The 15,314-nt window shown below is 49.8% G+C and overlaps 1 long non-coding RNA gene across 1 annotated transcript in view; it reads right to left on the reverse strand.

Moving 5' to 3' along the window:
• The window catches only part of LOC105606741 (uncharacterized), a 76,472-nt gene extending 66,704 nt beyond the window's left edge, over positions 1-9,768 (reverse strand). The window contains exons 1-2 of the long non-coding RNA XR_003589475.3: positions 9,399-9,768; positions 5,320-5,561 (exon numbers count right to left, since the gene is read on the reverse strand). This is a non-coding gene — a long non-coding RNA (uncharacterized LOC105606741). The remainder of the gene's footprint in view (positions 1-5,319; positions 5,562-9,398) is intronic.
• Positions 9,769-15,314: the final 5,546 nt, after the last annotated feature.

A 15,314-nucleotide genomic window follows, 5' to 3' on the forward strand; every position in this document is an offset into this window, starting at 1 on the left:
GGCCTGGGCACCCGGGACTGGTTTAGCGAAAATGTTAGGCAGCTCCACTATGAGAATCAAGAGACAGCCAAAAAAGCCCTGGGCCCAGAGAAGAGTCCTGTGCCCTCAAAGAGGCCCCTGGAATCGGTTCCAGGAAGCAAGATTCCAGAGTATTAGCCCTGGGAACAGCCAGACTGGATTCAGAGTCTAGCTCCACCACGTATTCCGAGTAGATTTTCATACAAACCTTCCCTTTCCTGAGAAACCCGTTTTCTCAGGTGCAAAATGGGGGGAAATTACTTTATAGGATTATTTGAAAAGAGTAACAAAAATAATAAATATGAAGTGCTTGGCAAGTACAAAATTGGGATTTAAAATTTTCTTTTTTCTTAAATAATTTTATGTATTTATTTGGCTCGCTGGGTCTTTGTTGCTACACGGGCTTTCCTCTGGGTGCAGTGAGTGGGAACTACTCCCTTGTGGTATGTGGACTTCTCACTGCAATGGTTTCTTGTGTTGGGGAGCACAGGCTCTAGACACGTGGGCTTCAGTCATTGCAGCTCTAAGGCTCTAGAGCACAAGCTCAGTAGTTGTGGCACATGGCCTTAGATGCTTCATGGCATGTGGGATCTTCCCAGATCAGGGATGGAACCCATGTCTCCTGCATTAGCAGGCAGCTTCTTTACCACTGAGCTACCAGGGAAGCTCTAAAGTTTTATTTTCTACTCCAAAGATCATAACCCCAAAATGATGCCCTGTTTTCCTTTCACAGCATTTTACCATTTAAATCCCACTGCCCCCCCCCCTTTCTAGCTAAGCCTGGGCTCTTTACCTATCCTCTGAAGCCTCACTTTCCTCCCCTCTGAAATGGGTATGATGATCCCATCTCACAGGGAGGTGCTGTAACTAACACCTAGCTTGCTGCTACTGCTGCTAAGTCGCTTCAGTCATGTCCGACTCTGTGCGACCCCATAGACGGCAGCCCACCAGGCTCCCCCATCCCTGGGATTCTCCAGGCAAGAACACTGGAGTGGGTTGCCATTTTGGGGATGACTACTCCAGCACTCTTGCCTGGAAAATTCCATGGACGGAGGAGCCTGGTAGGCTGCAGTCCATGGGGTCGCTAAGAGTCGGACACAACTGAGCAACTTCACTTTCATTTTTCCCTTTCATGCATTGGAGAAGGAAATGGCAACCCACTCCAGTGTTTTTGCCTCGAGAATCCCAGGGACGGGGGAGCCTGGTGGGCTGTCGTCTATGGGGTCGCAGAGAGTCGGACACGACTGAAGCGACCTAGCAGCAGCAGCATTCATCCAACACGAAGCATGATTACTCTTAGCCTGTGAGAACAGAAGGTGGAGCCCCTGTCCCTAGATTAGCTAGACAGGGTCCCAGTCCTGAAGCTTGACCTGTCAAAGAGCAAAGGTCACCACTCCCTCTCCATCCCCCCCCCCACATAAACTACAGAAAGCAATAAGCATGAGCTCAGCTAGCAGACCCAGAGGCAAGAGGAAAAGAAGCTATGCCTGCACCCCCCATAGGAACAGTCTACCCAGTGGTCACCCTCCCAGAGAATGAAATAGAAGGATCTTGGTGGGGTCTGTTACCTGGGTTCTCGGTTAGAAGGGTAGTGAAGGTAGGGCGTGATCACCTGTCACCTGGCCAGCTACACAGTCCTCATCAGGGCTCCAGCCTGAGCAGGACAGACCACCTCTCTTTTTGCCCCACCCACCTTTATTTGGGGGGGCTTCAAAATCACTGCAGATGGTAATTGCAGCCATGAAATTAAAAGACGCTTGCTCCTTGAAAGAAAAGCTATTACTAACCTAGACAGCATATTCAAATGCAGAGATGTTACTTTGCCAACAAAGGTCCATCTAGTCAAACCTATGGTTTTTCCAGTAGTCATGTATGGATATGAGAGTTGGACTACAAAGAAAGCTGAGTGCCAAAGAATTGATGCTTTTGAACTGTGGTGTTGGAGAAGACTTGAGAGTCCCTTGAACTGCAAGGAGATCCAACCAGCCCATCCTAAATGAAATCAGTCCTAAATATTCATTGGAAGGACTGATATTGAAGCTGAAACTCCAATACTTTGGCCACCTGATGTGAAGAAATGACTCATTGGAATAGATTCTGGTGCTGGGAAAGATTGAGGGCAAGAGGAGAAGGGGATGATAGAGGATGAGATGGTTGGATAGCATTACTGACTCAATCGACATGAGTTTGTGTAAGCTCCCGGTTTTAGTGATGGACAGGGAAGTCTGGCTTGCTGCAGTCCATGGGGTCGCAAAGAGTCAGACATGACTGAGCTGAACTGACCCACCTTTAGTCTTCGGTGGGGGTGGCCACTTCCAGGCAGCATTCTCTTCCATCCTTTCCCCTCAGCAATTGCTCATCTGTCCTTCCCAGTGAATCTCTGGTCCCTTCACTCTCTAAACCCAGTGAGATTATCAAATGCTTTCACCTGGTACTTCCCTGGCGGTCCAGGGCTTGAGACTTTGCCTTCCAATGCAGGGGGTGTGGATTTGATCGCTGGTCAGGGAGGACAGAGGGCAAGGTTCTTGCATGGCATCACTGACTCAATGGACATGAGTTTGATCAAACTCTGGGAGATAGCGAAGGACAGGGAAGCCTGACCTGCTGCAGTCCATGGGGTTGCAAAGAGTCAGACACAACTTAGCAACTTAGGATCCCACATGCCTCTTGGCCAAAAAACCGAAACATAAAACAGGAGCAATACTGCAACTAATTCAATAGAGACTTTAAAAATGGTCCACATCCAAAAAAAAAAAGAATTCACCCAAATTAATCGATCTTATCTGAATTTTACATTCACCCAGTGAGACAGTCAGGAGCAGTTGAGAAACTGAGGTTTGAAGGGAGGATGTGACCAGATGAAGTCACACAACACAACAGACCCTTCCTAGTGTCTGGAAATCCTCCTCCTGCTCTCAGTCTACTATCTCACTATATTATGGTTCATTATTTTCATTGTCAGGCCCCTCCCTCAACAATCCCTCACCTTAGTGTGACCTCAGTCAAACACGGATTTGCTCTAAGGCAGGAGCCCCTGGCCGGAAGGATTCTGCCCCATGGGTTGAAGTCAGCAGGTGCGCATCTATCATTCAGGAGCCTGGAGGGGGGTGGGGGGACATGAGAGGAAGGTCCCAGACTGGCTCTGCCCCCAGGCAGCATCACTGTGTTACTCAGAGCACCTGTCATGCTAAGGGTCAGAACCCTGACACGAAGCAAACACTGGCAACTCCAAAGGCATGGCTGACTTCAGACACGGCCAGATGCAGGGGCTCAAAAGATGTCCTTGCCCCGTCTCCACCTCTGCTGCCCGTGGGAAGTGGCCTTATTCCCAAACAGGCTTTCTCCATGTGTGGGAACCATGACTGCTAACAAGTCTAAACCTATATCCTTGCAGCATCCGTGGAAACAGCAGAGAAGCCTCCCTCTACCCACTGAAGACCTTGAATTGGCCCAAATCCCACCAGAACTTGGGGGCCAGTAGATTTGCAACAACATGGATGAAACTAGAGATTATCATATTAAGTGAAGTAAGTCAGAGAGAGAAAGACAAATACCATATGATATCACTTATCTGTGGAATCTAATACATGACACAAATGAGCAGAAATATGACACACTACGAAACAGAAAAAGAATCAGGGACATCGAGAACAGATGGGTGGTTGCCAAGGAGAAGCGGGAATAAGAGAGGGATGGATCGAGAGTTTGGGCTTAGCAGACGCAAACTGGCATATATATTAATAGAATGGGCAAACAACAGTTCCTACTGTATAGCACAGGAAACTGTATTCAATACTCTGTGATAAACCATAATGGAAAAGAATATGAAAAGGCACGTATGCATATATCTGTATATAACTAACTCACTTTGCTGTACAGCAGCAATTAACACGACATTGTAAATGAGCTATACTTCAACAGGAAAAAAATTAGAACTCTGGGGCCACAAAGAGTGGGGAAAGGTGGTATCCCCCAGGAAAGATAAGTGCTTAGACAAAAACATGTTAGCTGCTGATGTATCCACTGAAACCGCGCATTTGTCTATTCTGTCAACAAAGCGTCCCCACACATCTCAGGTGCTCGGTTGGCGAGGTCAGGGGCTGGGGGCCCAGGGATGAACACAGCCGTCTGGGAGCAGTCTGGTGGGGAATGCCAACCAACAAAACAACAGTCACAATGCTACACAGAAGTGCTGGGGACAGAGCCGCAGGGCATGATGGGAACTCGGCCGGGGGAGCAGTCAATTCAGCGCTGATGGGGACTTGGAAGAGAGGACATAGGAACTTCCTGGTGGTCCCGCGGCTGAGACTCTGCACTCCCAGTACAGGGGGCTCAAGTTCAATCCCTGGTCAGGGAACTAGATACCACATGCCGCAGCTAAGACCCAGCACAGCCAAATAAGTGAATATTACAAAGAAAGAAACACATGCGCGGTATCACATGGGGAAGATCTATGTTGAAACTTAATGGGCAAAAGGCACCAAGCCCATCAAGTCTTCCTGCTAAGGTTCTTATCCACCTCCCCCAGCACCTGCCACCACCCACCATGGCCCTTTCCAGTCCTCTGTGAAGGCAGGGAACCTCCTCCCAACACCAGCCTAGAGAAACTGTCACTGGGCAGAACTGGGGATGGGGGAGGGCTGGACATCCCCCCTGCCCCTTCACTTCCTCTCTCCCACCCCCAGCACTGGGGAGCTGGACCTCCCCTTAGTGTCAACTGCGTTGTCAGCAGAGGTGGTTCTGCCCATCAGACCAGCCTCTGCTATACTGCACGGGTCTCCTGCCAAGTACCACAAACACTTTGGGTTGGCTGATCTGTCGTGGGGCGGCCCTGTCCATGTAGGAGGCTGAGCAACATCCGGGACCTCTCTGCACTAGGTAGCTCCCTGTGCCTGGTTGTGTGCGTGCCTAGCCGCTTCAGTCGTATCCGACTCTTATGCAACCCCATGGGCTGTAGCCCATCAGGCTTCGCTGTCCATGGGATTTCCCAGGCAAGAATACTGGAGTGGGTTGCCATTTCATTTCCAGAGGATCTTCCCGACCCAGAGATCGAACCTACATCTCTTAAGTCTGCTGCATTAGCAGGTGGGTTATACCATTAGAGCCACCTGGGAAGACCTGCCTAGTTGTGACAACCCCTCGAGACATGGCCTGCTGTCCTCTGGAGGCGGGAGAAATGCCCTCAGTTGAGAAGTGCTGCTCTAGTGCCTCCCCCCAGCCCCCATCTCTCCTCCACCCCAGACTCCAGCCCCCTGGTCAGGCAGGCCAGCTCCCCCTAAGCAGACATTTGTCAGTACTCACCCGAGTTCATCCAGGGTGTGCTGCTTCCCTTGCACGCACCGCTTTGCTCTGCACGTTCCATTGTTCCCACGTTCTCACAAGTTCCACGTTCCCCGCAGAGTGCAGGTCGCCACTCCACCGTGCTGTGTGATGCCTTCGCTCATGCCCAGTGTCTCCGTACCCATGCAGTCCTCCCCAGGTCCTTGCAGTGTATCACATACACATTCTTCCTCCAGGCGGCCCACACTGGAAATCATGCTCCCCTGCACACGGGCAAACATACAATGTGTGTTGCAATTCAACAGACACACACATGCAGGTCATAGCACCCGGTGCAAACCCCGGGCCTTCACCCCATTGCTCAAAACACGGTCTGCTGTACACTTCTGGGCAGACTAAATAAGACATGCCTCTCCCTAACCCGTCTTCTCACTCTTCACGCCAATGTCACTGGCATCAGGATGTCCGGTATACCCCCAGAGCTGACACCTGACCAGTGGAGGTTCCCACAATAATCGGAAGGAGAACAGCTTGGCAGACTAGTGCTCCCGAGAAAAACACCACCTCCTGCAAGCCGCCCTGGAAGCCTTACAGGTTGGCGCAGATGGACACTGACTCATATTGTCTCTAGAAATGCCATGGATGCCGCGGCACCATGCCCAGCCCCTTCCGGAGGACACTGGAAATCATCAATCACCATCAGAGGCCCCTTTTCAAGGGACTCCTGGAGCAGGACAGGGGAGAAAGGAGGAAATACAGCATTACCCAGTCATCTCAGGCCCCAGCCTCCTGCCTAGGTCCCAAAGGAGGGCCCTCGAGCCGCCCCTTGCCCTTCTCCACGCGTCACTTTCTCGCTGGGATGGCTCTGATGCTCATCACTGGAATGGACCCTGGGAGCTGCGCCTCACCCAAACAGACCTGCTGCCGCTCCGTCTGCGGTGTTCAGGTCGCTGCCTCCCTTTCAGCAGGGGGAGCTAGCGGGGCAGGGGAGGGCCTGGGAGGTGGGGCAGCAATCCATCCTCTTCTCCGTACTTGGCTCATGAACTTAGCTACTGAGTAGTATCTCCTCGGTGGTGGACCCCAGAAGAGGAGACTCAGAGCGGAGACCAGTCCTTAGTCCCAGAACCCCTGGCATGGAAAGATAGGAAGTTTGTGTAGCATCACTCTCAGCACAGATGTAGACTCTGTATACAGAAGTACAGTGGGATGGCCACTTTATGCGCCTCTTCTGACCTTGTAGGATGCGACATCCAACAGTCTCTACACTCAAGGTGTGCAGTGAAAGGGTTTCTGGCACAAGCTTTGGAATCAGTGACTTGAGGTTGAACCCTGCTCTACTATGTACTTGCTCCAAGCCTCAGACAAGCTCCCTAAGACCTGGCTTCCTCCTTTGTGGAGAAAATGATGCTCCTTCAGGGGTTATGAGACTCCACTGACACCCACTCTGTGAAAAGCACTTACGTGCAGATGCCACAGTCCCACGTGCTAGCTCTTAAGTGCAGGCTACAGAAGATAGCACTTAGCACCAACTCTTTAAGAATGCCCAACTTAGCACCAACTCAACAATGCCAGGACAGAGAACTGGGACTCTGCCAGGGCTCAGCTGTCATACCCAAAGGCAGAAGCATCACCCTGGAGGCCCTTTTCCCCCGCTTTGCACCCCCCACCCCTGCTGGAAACCCCTGTGTCGTCCCGCTGGGGATCTGGCCGAGGGGGAACTGAGGACCAGCACAGAGAGGAAGAGGGTCCCATTCAGAAGCATGCCCCGTGGATGGGAAAGCACCGGAGGAAACAGGGCGGAGACCAAGTCTAAGCCGCTTCATACCCAGGCAGGCTCAGGCCCTCAGAGCAGAAGGAAGCAGGCCAGCTCTTCCAGGCCTCTGCTTGTGGCCCCAGGGCCCCCACCCCAGCCCCTCCCTCTGCTCCTGTACTCAGGGAGGTGCTGGAACCCGCTCCCGAGATGACTTGTCCTTCCCAACCCGTGTTTAGTGGCATCACCCTGGTAGTTTGGCAGGGGCCATAGAGGGGAGGGCTACACCATGCACGTGAGCAAATTTCCATGAGACTGGGGTAGGGTTGGGGTAGCAGAATACAAGAAAGGATAAAGACATCAAAGAGCCATTAAGCGGGGCGCCTCTGGCAGCCAACTGGTTGGGATTCTGGGCTTTCACTCCATGGCCCACCTTCAGTCCCTGGCTGGGGAACTGAGATCCCACAAGCCATGTGGCCAGGCCAAAAATAAAAAAGAGAGAGAGAGAGAGATTAAGAGAACAAACATACGGATACCGAGGAGGAAGTGAGAGTGGGAGTAATTGGAAGATTAGGGCTGACACATACACACTATTGATACGGCTCCCCAGGTGGTGCTAATGGTAAAGAGCCCACCTGGGACACAGCTGAATATAAAACAGATAACTAATGAGAACCTGCTGGGCAGCACGGGGAACTCTACTCAGTGCTCTGTAGTGACCCAAATAGGAAGGAAATCCAAAGACGAGGGGATATAGGTGTGCACATAGCTGATTCACTGCTGTACAGTAGAAACCCACCATTAATAACATGGCCTGGTAAAGCAACTGTACACCAATAAAAATTAATTTTTAAAAACAGGGAAAAGGGAGCCCTACCATTTACAACATGAAAGAAAAAAAAAAAAAAAAACAGAGAGAGAGAGGGAAGAGGGTAGAGAACATGCCTAAAGGGTAGGGGAAAGCTTTCTCCTTTGACTTCAAAGATACAGCGCTTGGACACCCAAGGCGAAGAACTCAGGCCTGGCAGCATTCTAAAACAAGTCAGCAATTAACTACTGATAACAACGGTGGTAGAAGCGGCACAAGGACATTTTCTTCCACATTTTCAGGGTGTGGGCAGTCGACAATGATACGGTCTGGACCGTGGTGCAGGCCACCTGCTGATGCCGGCGAAGATCCCTGCCTTCAGCTTCCTGGCACTGGTTCTCCCCAGGCTGGGAACCTTGCCTGCAGAAGCCTCATGAACCCCTTCTCTGAAGGGAGCTGTGGAGCACCAGGTCACACCATCCCCTACCCCGGTGGGGAGTTCACATCCAGGAACTAGTCCACCCCAAGCTTCAAAGGCCTGGCTGCCCGCCCCCCCCCCCCCCCCACCCCCGGGTGAGCAGCATCTCTGAAGAGTTATCCGAGCTTCAACGGGCTTGGCCCAGGCCACTGCTCCTATGGCGCTGCAGCCCAGCTTCCCCCTCCACCCAACCCTGCACCCCTCCCTCCCTCCCTCCCAGGTGTTCCTGGCATGCTAAGACGCTTCCTGCACTCAAATCTTCAGCCCAGAATCTTTTCCCAGGGAACTCATCCTAAAATACACCCTACCTATCTCCCTGTAAAGAGACCACCGCCCAGGAGAGCTAATGCCCAACCCCAGGTGCTTCTTTGCAGTGAGGACTTGTGTGTGGCTTCATGGCTGTCCCACGCAAAAGTGCAAGGCTTCCCAGATGTCACTAGTGGTAAAGAACCTGCCTACCAATGCAGGAGACATAAGAGATGAGGGTTCGATCCCTGGGTTGGGAAGATTCCCCGGGCATGGCAACCCACTCCAGTGTTCTTGCCTTGAGAATCCCATAGACCGAGGACCTGGCGGGCTACAGTCCATGGGGTCGCAAAGAGTCAGACATGATTGAAGCGACTTAGCAGGCATGCACATGAGATGCCAGGGACCTGTAGAGCCGATGTAGGGGTTTCCTTGGAAGGGGTGCTTCACAGTGTGTTTTGCTGGGGGGTGGGGTGGGGGAAGTAGGGGGAGGAGCATGATGGAGTGAGTGAGTGTGTGTGTCTGTGTGTGTGTGTGTGCGCGCGCGCGCCTTTGCTGCTGTTTGTTTTCCACCCCTGTTGAAGGGCACGGCAAGGGGTGGGGAGGCAAAAGAATGCCACCTGCTTGCTGAGTCTAGCAACACCCAGGACCTCTGAGACAACAGCCACCTGCTCTGGTAACTACACAACACATCTGAGTGTGCAGAAACACACGCCCTCTCTACCTGCAGGCACAAAACGCACGCAGCTCCAGACACACAGCCCACCTTCCCAGTCCCGGTTCTTCAGTGGCAATGGAGCAAACTCAGCCCACCTCACCTTGAGTGCAAGAGGTCCTGGGATCAGCTCCTGGTCACAGGTAAATCCTAGCCTCTAGCACATGTCACTCGCTCCTGCACAAGTCCATTTATTCATTTCCCCCAAAGACTCGCTGCAATTACTGTTTGCCATCTTTGCTGGCTCGGAAGCTCCCCGCGTGAGGCGAGCCCCAGCTCATTCTCCACAAGAGGATGCTACACAGATGGGGAGCCTCCTCACCACCTGGAACAAGGGAGTTCCTGGCCTCCCTGCTGACGAGAGGGCTCTGCTGATCAAACTCCAGGCAGTGGACCGTGTCCATGCTGGTGGCTCCATGCAGAGGCAGAATTCACCTTCCCCCACAATCCTCCTGCCCAATCCAGCATTCAGTGAGAGCATATGCCTGAACCTTGCCCCTGGTGGGGGCAACCGTGTTACTCGTTAACTTGGTGATTGGAAATTGACTTCTCTGAGGTGCTGAAGATGAAATGAGGAGGAAAACCTGTGGAGGGCAAGGCTTCTGGGTCCTTGTGCCCTTAGGGTAACAGTCATGCCATTCACCGTTCAGATAAACCTAGAACTTCCCCAAGCACTCAGATGCCAGATCTCATGTGCTGGGAGAATCTTCTGTATTCCCAGGGGTGGGAGGTCTTAATGTTAACACTATCTACTCTGCAGCCTGGAATTTAACGTCAGGCAGGCTTGGGTCTGATTCCTCCCCCTGCTTCTCCCACCGCCCCCCAGCAAAACACATTGCAAGGCACCTCTTCCAAGGAAGCCCCTACATCAGCTCTACAGGCCCCTAGCATCTCCGTGTGCATACCTGCTAGGTCGCTTCAGTTGTGTCTGACCCTCTGCGACCCCCAGCCCCAGCTGGGTGTGGGAAGTGCCAGCTCAGTGCCTGGTTCAGGATGCCCAGTCAATCCACAGCCACGGGCAGTACTATCGTTGCCGACCCCAGGGAAGCTCCTGTCCAGGAGATGAGCCCCCTTGGAGGCTATGCGTAGGGCAGACCCATCACCCACCTGCTCTTGGGCCACCCTCTGCCTTCAGAGCTGGCATATGTGACGGCTTTCCTCTTCTGGGCTGACCTTATGTTTGAACGCATGAAATGAAAACATAAGATACCAAGAGACTGGGGCCGGGAAAGGCCCATGAATCCCTGTTAACTTCATGCAGGTGCGAATCTTCAGCCTTCCAGGCAATTTCAATCATTGAGCTGGATCGTTAGGATATCAGAGGGGCTGCAGTGCACCAGCTGCCAAGCTCTTAAAGGGACATCCAGGGAGCTGTCCTGGAAGATGAGCCAGAGAGTGTCTCCATCCTCCGTAATCTGCATATTAATTTTGTATCCTGTGTGCATATGTGCATGCTAAATCACTTCAGTGTGTCAGACTCTTTGCAGCCCTATGGACTATAGCCCACCAGGCTCCTCTGTCCATGGGATTCTTCAGGCAAGGATACTGGAGTGGGTTGCTATGCCCTCCTCCAGGGCATTGTCCTGACCCAGCAATCAAACTTGAGTCTATGTCTCCTCCATTGGCAGATAGGTTCTTTACCCCTAATATCACTTGGGAAGTCCTATCGTCCGTATTCTGAATCAGGTGAGACATGGTGTCCCATGGTCACATCCAAACCCAGATTTCTTTTTCTTTACTTGGAAAACGGTGAGCAAGTTTCTCCCCGAACTTTGTTTTCCTTTATAAAGACTTTACAATAAAAATGATAAACTATGTGAAACCTATTTGGAGTTCAAGCCATTCACCTCACCAGGAAAGAGATGGCTGTTTGCTGGGCTTTTTGATTATAAAGTTGTCAAAGCCCAATATCAGAAGTTCAAAGGGAGGAAGTGAACAGATCACCTTAGGCAACTCAATGCACGTCATCAGATGACTTAGTAGTGGTTGCTACTGCACTTCAGTTCAGTTCAGTTCAGTCACCAAGTCGTGTCTGACTCTGCGACCCCGTGAACCACAGCACGCCAGGCCTCCCTGTCCATCACCAACTCCTGGAGTCCTTCCACACCGTCCATTGAGTCGGTGATGCCATCCAGCCATCTCATCCTCTGTCATCCCCTTCTCCTCCTGCCCTCAATCTTTCCCAGCATCAGGGTCTTTTAAAATGAGTCAGCTCTTTGCATCAGGTGGCCAAAGTATTGGAGTTTCAGCTTCAGCATCAGTCCTTCCAATGAACACCCAGGACTGATCTCCTTTAGGATGGACTGGTTGGATCTCCTTGCAGTCCAAGGGACTCTCAAGAGTCTTCAACACCACAGTTCAATAGTATCAGTTCTTCGGCACTCAGCTTCTTCACAGTCCAACTCTCACATCCATACATGACTACTGGAAAAACCATAGTCTTGACTAGATGGACCTTTGTTAGCAAAGTAATGTCTCTGCTTTTGAATATGCTGTCTAGGTTGGTCATAACTTTCTTTCCAAGGAGTAAGCATCTTTTAATTTCATGGCTGCAGTCACCATCTGCAGTGATCCTGGAGCCCAGAAAAATAAAGTCAGCCACTGTTTCCACTGTTTCCCCATCTATTTGCCATGAAGTGATGGGACTGGATGCCATGATCTTAGTTTTCTGAATGTTGAGCTTTAAGCCAACTTTTTCACTCTCCTCTTTCACTTTCATCAAGAGGATCTTTAGTTCTTCTTCACTTTCTGCCATAAAGGTGATGTCATCTGAGTATCTGAGGTTATTGATATTTCTCCCGGCAATCTTGATTCCAGCTTGGGCTTCCTCCAGCCCATCATTTCTCATGAGATACTTTGTATATAAGTTGAAGAAGCAGGGTGGCAATATACAGCTTTGACATACTCCTTTTCCTATCTGGAACCAGTCTGTTGTTCCATGTCCAGTTCTAACTGTTGCTTCCTGACCTGCATACAGATTTCTCAAGAGGCAGGTCAGGTGGTCTGGTATTCCCATCTCTTGAAGAATTTTCCACAGTTTATTGTGATCCACACAGGCAAAGGCATTGGCATAGTTGATAAAGCAGAAATAGATGTTTTTCTGGAACTCTCTTGCCTTTTCCATGATCTAGCAGATGTTGGCAATTTGATCTCTGGTTCCTCTGCCCTTTCTAAAACCAGCTTGAACATCTAGAAGTTCACGGTTCACGTATTGCTGAAGCCTGGCTTGGAGAATTTTGAGCATTACTTTACTAGCATGTGAGATGAGTGCAATTGTGCTGTAGTTTGAGCATTCTTTGGCATTGCCTTTCTTTGGGATTGGAATAAAAACTGACCTTTTCCAGTCCTGTGGCCACTGCTGAGTTTTCCAAATTTGCTGGCATATTGAGTGCAGCACTTTCACAGCATCATCTTTGAGGATTTGAAACAGCTCCACTGGAATCCCCTCACCTCCACTAGCTTTGTTGGTAGTTCAGCCAACACTTATAGAGGTATCCTCCATGGCTGGGCTTCCTGGGTGGCCCAGTGGTCAAGAATATGACTGGCAAGAGGAGGCTTGGGCTCAGCTCCTGGGTCGGGAAGATCCCCTGGAGGAGGGCACAGTAACCCACTCTAGTATTCTGGCCTGGAAAATCCCACGGACAGAGGAGTTTGGCAGACTACAAGCCATGGAATCGCAAAGAGTCAAACATGACTTAGCAGCTAAACAACAACTCTCCATGGCAGACACTGTACTGAGATGAATAAAACATAAAATATGGTACCTTTTTTTCTAATATTTACTGATTTTTAACATTATTGCCACATTTCCATTCTCTTCATCCCGCCTTCCCTCCAAAATACTCAGTTACTGAACCATTTGAAGTAAGCTGTAGACATCCTGACACTTAACCCCTAAATGTTTCAGCTTCTGTCTCCTAAGAACAGGATTATTCTTCTGCAATAACTACAGTATCACCGTCACCCTGAGACCATTAACACCAACATGATAATATTGTCTAAAATGCATTCTATATTCCCATTTCCTCAAGGGTCGCAGGAATGTTCTTTGTAGCTTTTCTTTTTTCTTTTTTTTTAAAGCAATCCAGGATACACTCATGGATCATGCACTACATTTGGCTTCTTCCTAATGTTTTGATAGATGTAAAGAAAGAGTTAGAGCTGTCCAATAAAGACTTCTGAGAAAGAAACTTTAGACTCCAACTAAAAAGACAGATCTGTCCATAAGGACCCTTGGATGCTGCATAATTCTCGTTCTTCACCACAGATGGGCAGATCATTTCTTAGAGGGGCATATGGACTCCTAATTATTCCAACAGTTTAATGCCATCTGCTCCCTACGAGGAGGAAAAACTTCAAATGTGGTGTCGGGGAGTCTTAGGTCTTGATCAGGGTTTAGCCTGTGTTGGAACACAAGCCCGTGTCAATGTGGGCCTGTAGTAGGCACTGGAGAGGTGGGAAAGATGGAGAACAAGCCTGCCCTCACAGGGTTTCAGGTCTAGTTGAAGGTGAAAATGTGAGTCGCACAGTTGTGACCAACGATTCTTTGCAACCCCATGTACTGTAGCCCGCCAGGCTCCTCTGTCCATGGAATTCTCCAGGCAAGAAGACTGGAGTGGGTAGTCATTTCCTTCTCCAGGGGATCTTCTCAACCCAGGGTTCCAACCTGGGTCTCCTGCATTGCAGGCAGATTCTTTACCATCTGAGCCACCAGGGAAGCCTCCCAGGTCTAGTTGGGAAAAGGAAAAACAATAGGGAGAGAGAGAGAAAAATGATGAGGCTGGGTTTCTGGGTAAAGTAGATGAAGGAACATGTAACTCAAGGCTGGATGGTGGGGAAAAGGTCTCATCTAAGCCGCAAGCTGAAGCAGGGGCAGGGGTAAAGGGTGACAAGGGCCCACCCAGACTGGACTTTACAAAACATAGTAAGGTGCTTGGAATCTATCCTAAGACCAGTCAAGTGCCATTGAGGGGTGGAACACGACCAGATGTCCTGGTTCTCTGTAGGATGGGCAAGTGGGAAACAGCTGGGAAACTGTACCAGGAACAGGCGATGAGCGGCTGCAGTTAAGACAGTGGAAATGGAGATGGACAGAGGGAAATGGATTTCGTATTTTTAAAAATTTTTTTAAATTGAAGTATAGTTAATTTATGATGCTGTGCTAGTTTCAGATGTAGAGCAAAGGGATTCAGTTATGCATATATATATTTTTTTCTTCAGATTCCTTTCCACTATAGGGTATTACAAAATATTGAATACCATTCCCTCTGTATTCAGTAGGTCCTTGTTGATTATCTTTTTTTTTTAAATTTTACCAGAGGATAGTTGATTTACAGTGTTGTGTTAGTTTCAGGCATACAACAAAGTGATTCAGTTATACATATACATATATTCATTCTTTTTTATATTCTTTTCTCATATCACATGCGTGCGTGCATATTCGGTTGTGTCTGACTCTTTGTGACCCCTATGAACTATAGCCTGCCAGGCTCCTCTGTCCATGGGATTATCCAGGCAGGCATCCTGAAATGGGTTGCCATTTCCTTCTCCAGGGGATCTTCCCCACCCAGGGATCAAACCCGCATCTCTCGTGTCTTCTTTTCCACTAGAGCTATCTGGGAGAGATTATCTACTTAACATATTGTTGTTGTTTTTCAGTTGCTAAGTTGTCTAACTCTTTGTAACCCCATGGACTGTAGTATGCCAGGCTCCTCTGTCCTCCACTATCTTCTGGCAGTTGCTCAAATTCATGTCCATTGAGTCAGTGATGCTATCTAACCATCTCATCCTCTGCTGCCCACTTCTCCTTTTGCCTTTAATCTTTCTCAGCATCAGGATCTTTTCCAGTGAGTCAGCTCTTGGCATCAAGTGGCCAAAGTACTGGAGCTTCAGTTTCAGCAACAGTTCTTCCAATGAATATTCAGAGTTGATTTCCTTTAGGATTGACTGGTTTGATCTCCTTGCAGTCCAAGGGACTCTCAAGAGTCTTTTCTCAAATCACAATTCGAAAGCATCAATC

Source organism: Ovis aries, chromosome 5 (genome assembly GCF_016772045.2).
Source record: "Ovis aries strain OAR_USU_Benz2616 breed Rambouillet chromosome 5, ARS-UI_Ramb_v3.0, whole genome shotgun sequence".
Lineage (NCBI taxonomy): Eukaryota > Metazoa > Chordata > Mammalia > Artiodactyla > Bovidae > Ovis > Ovis aries.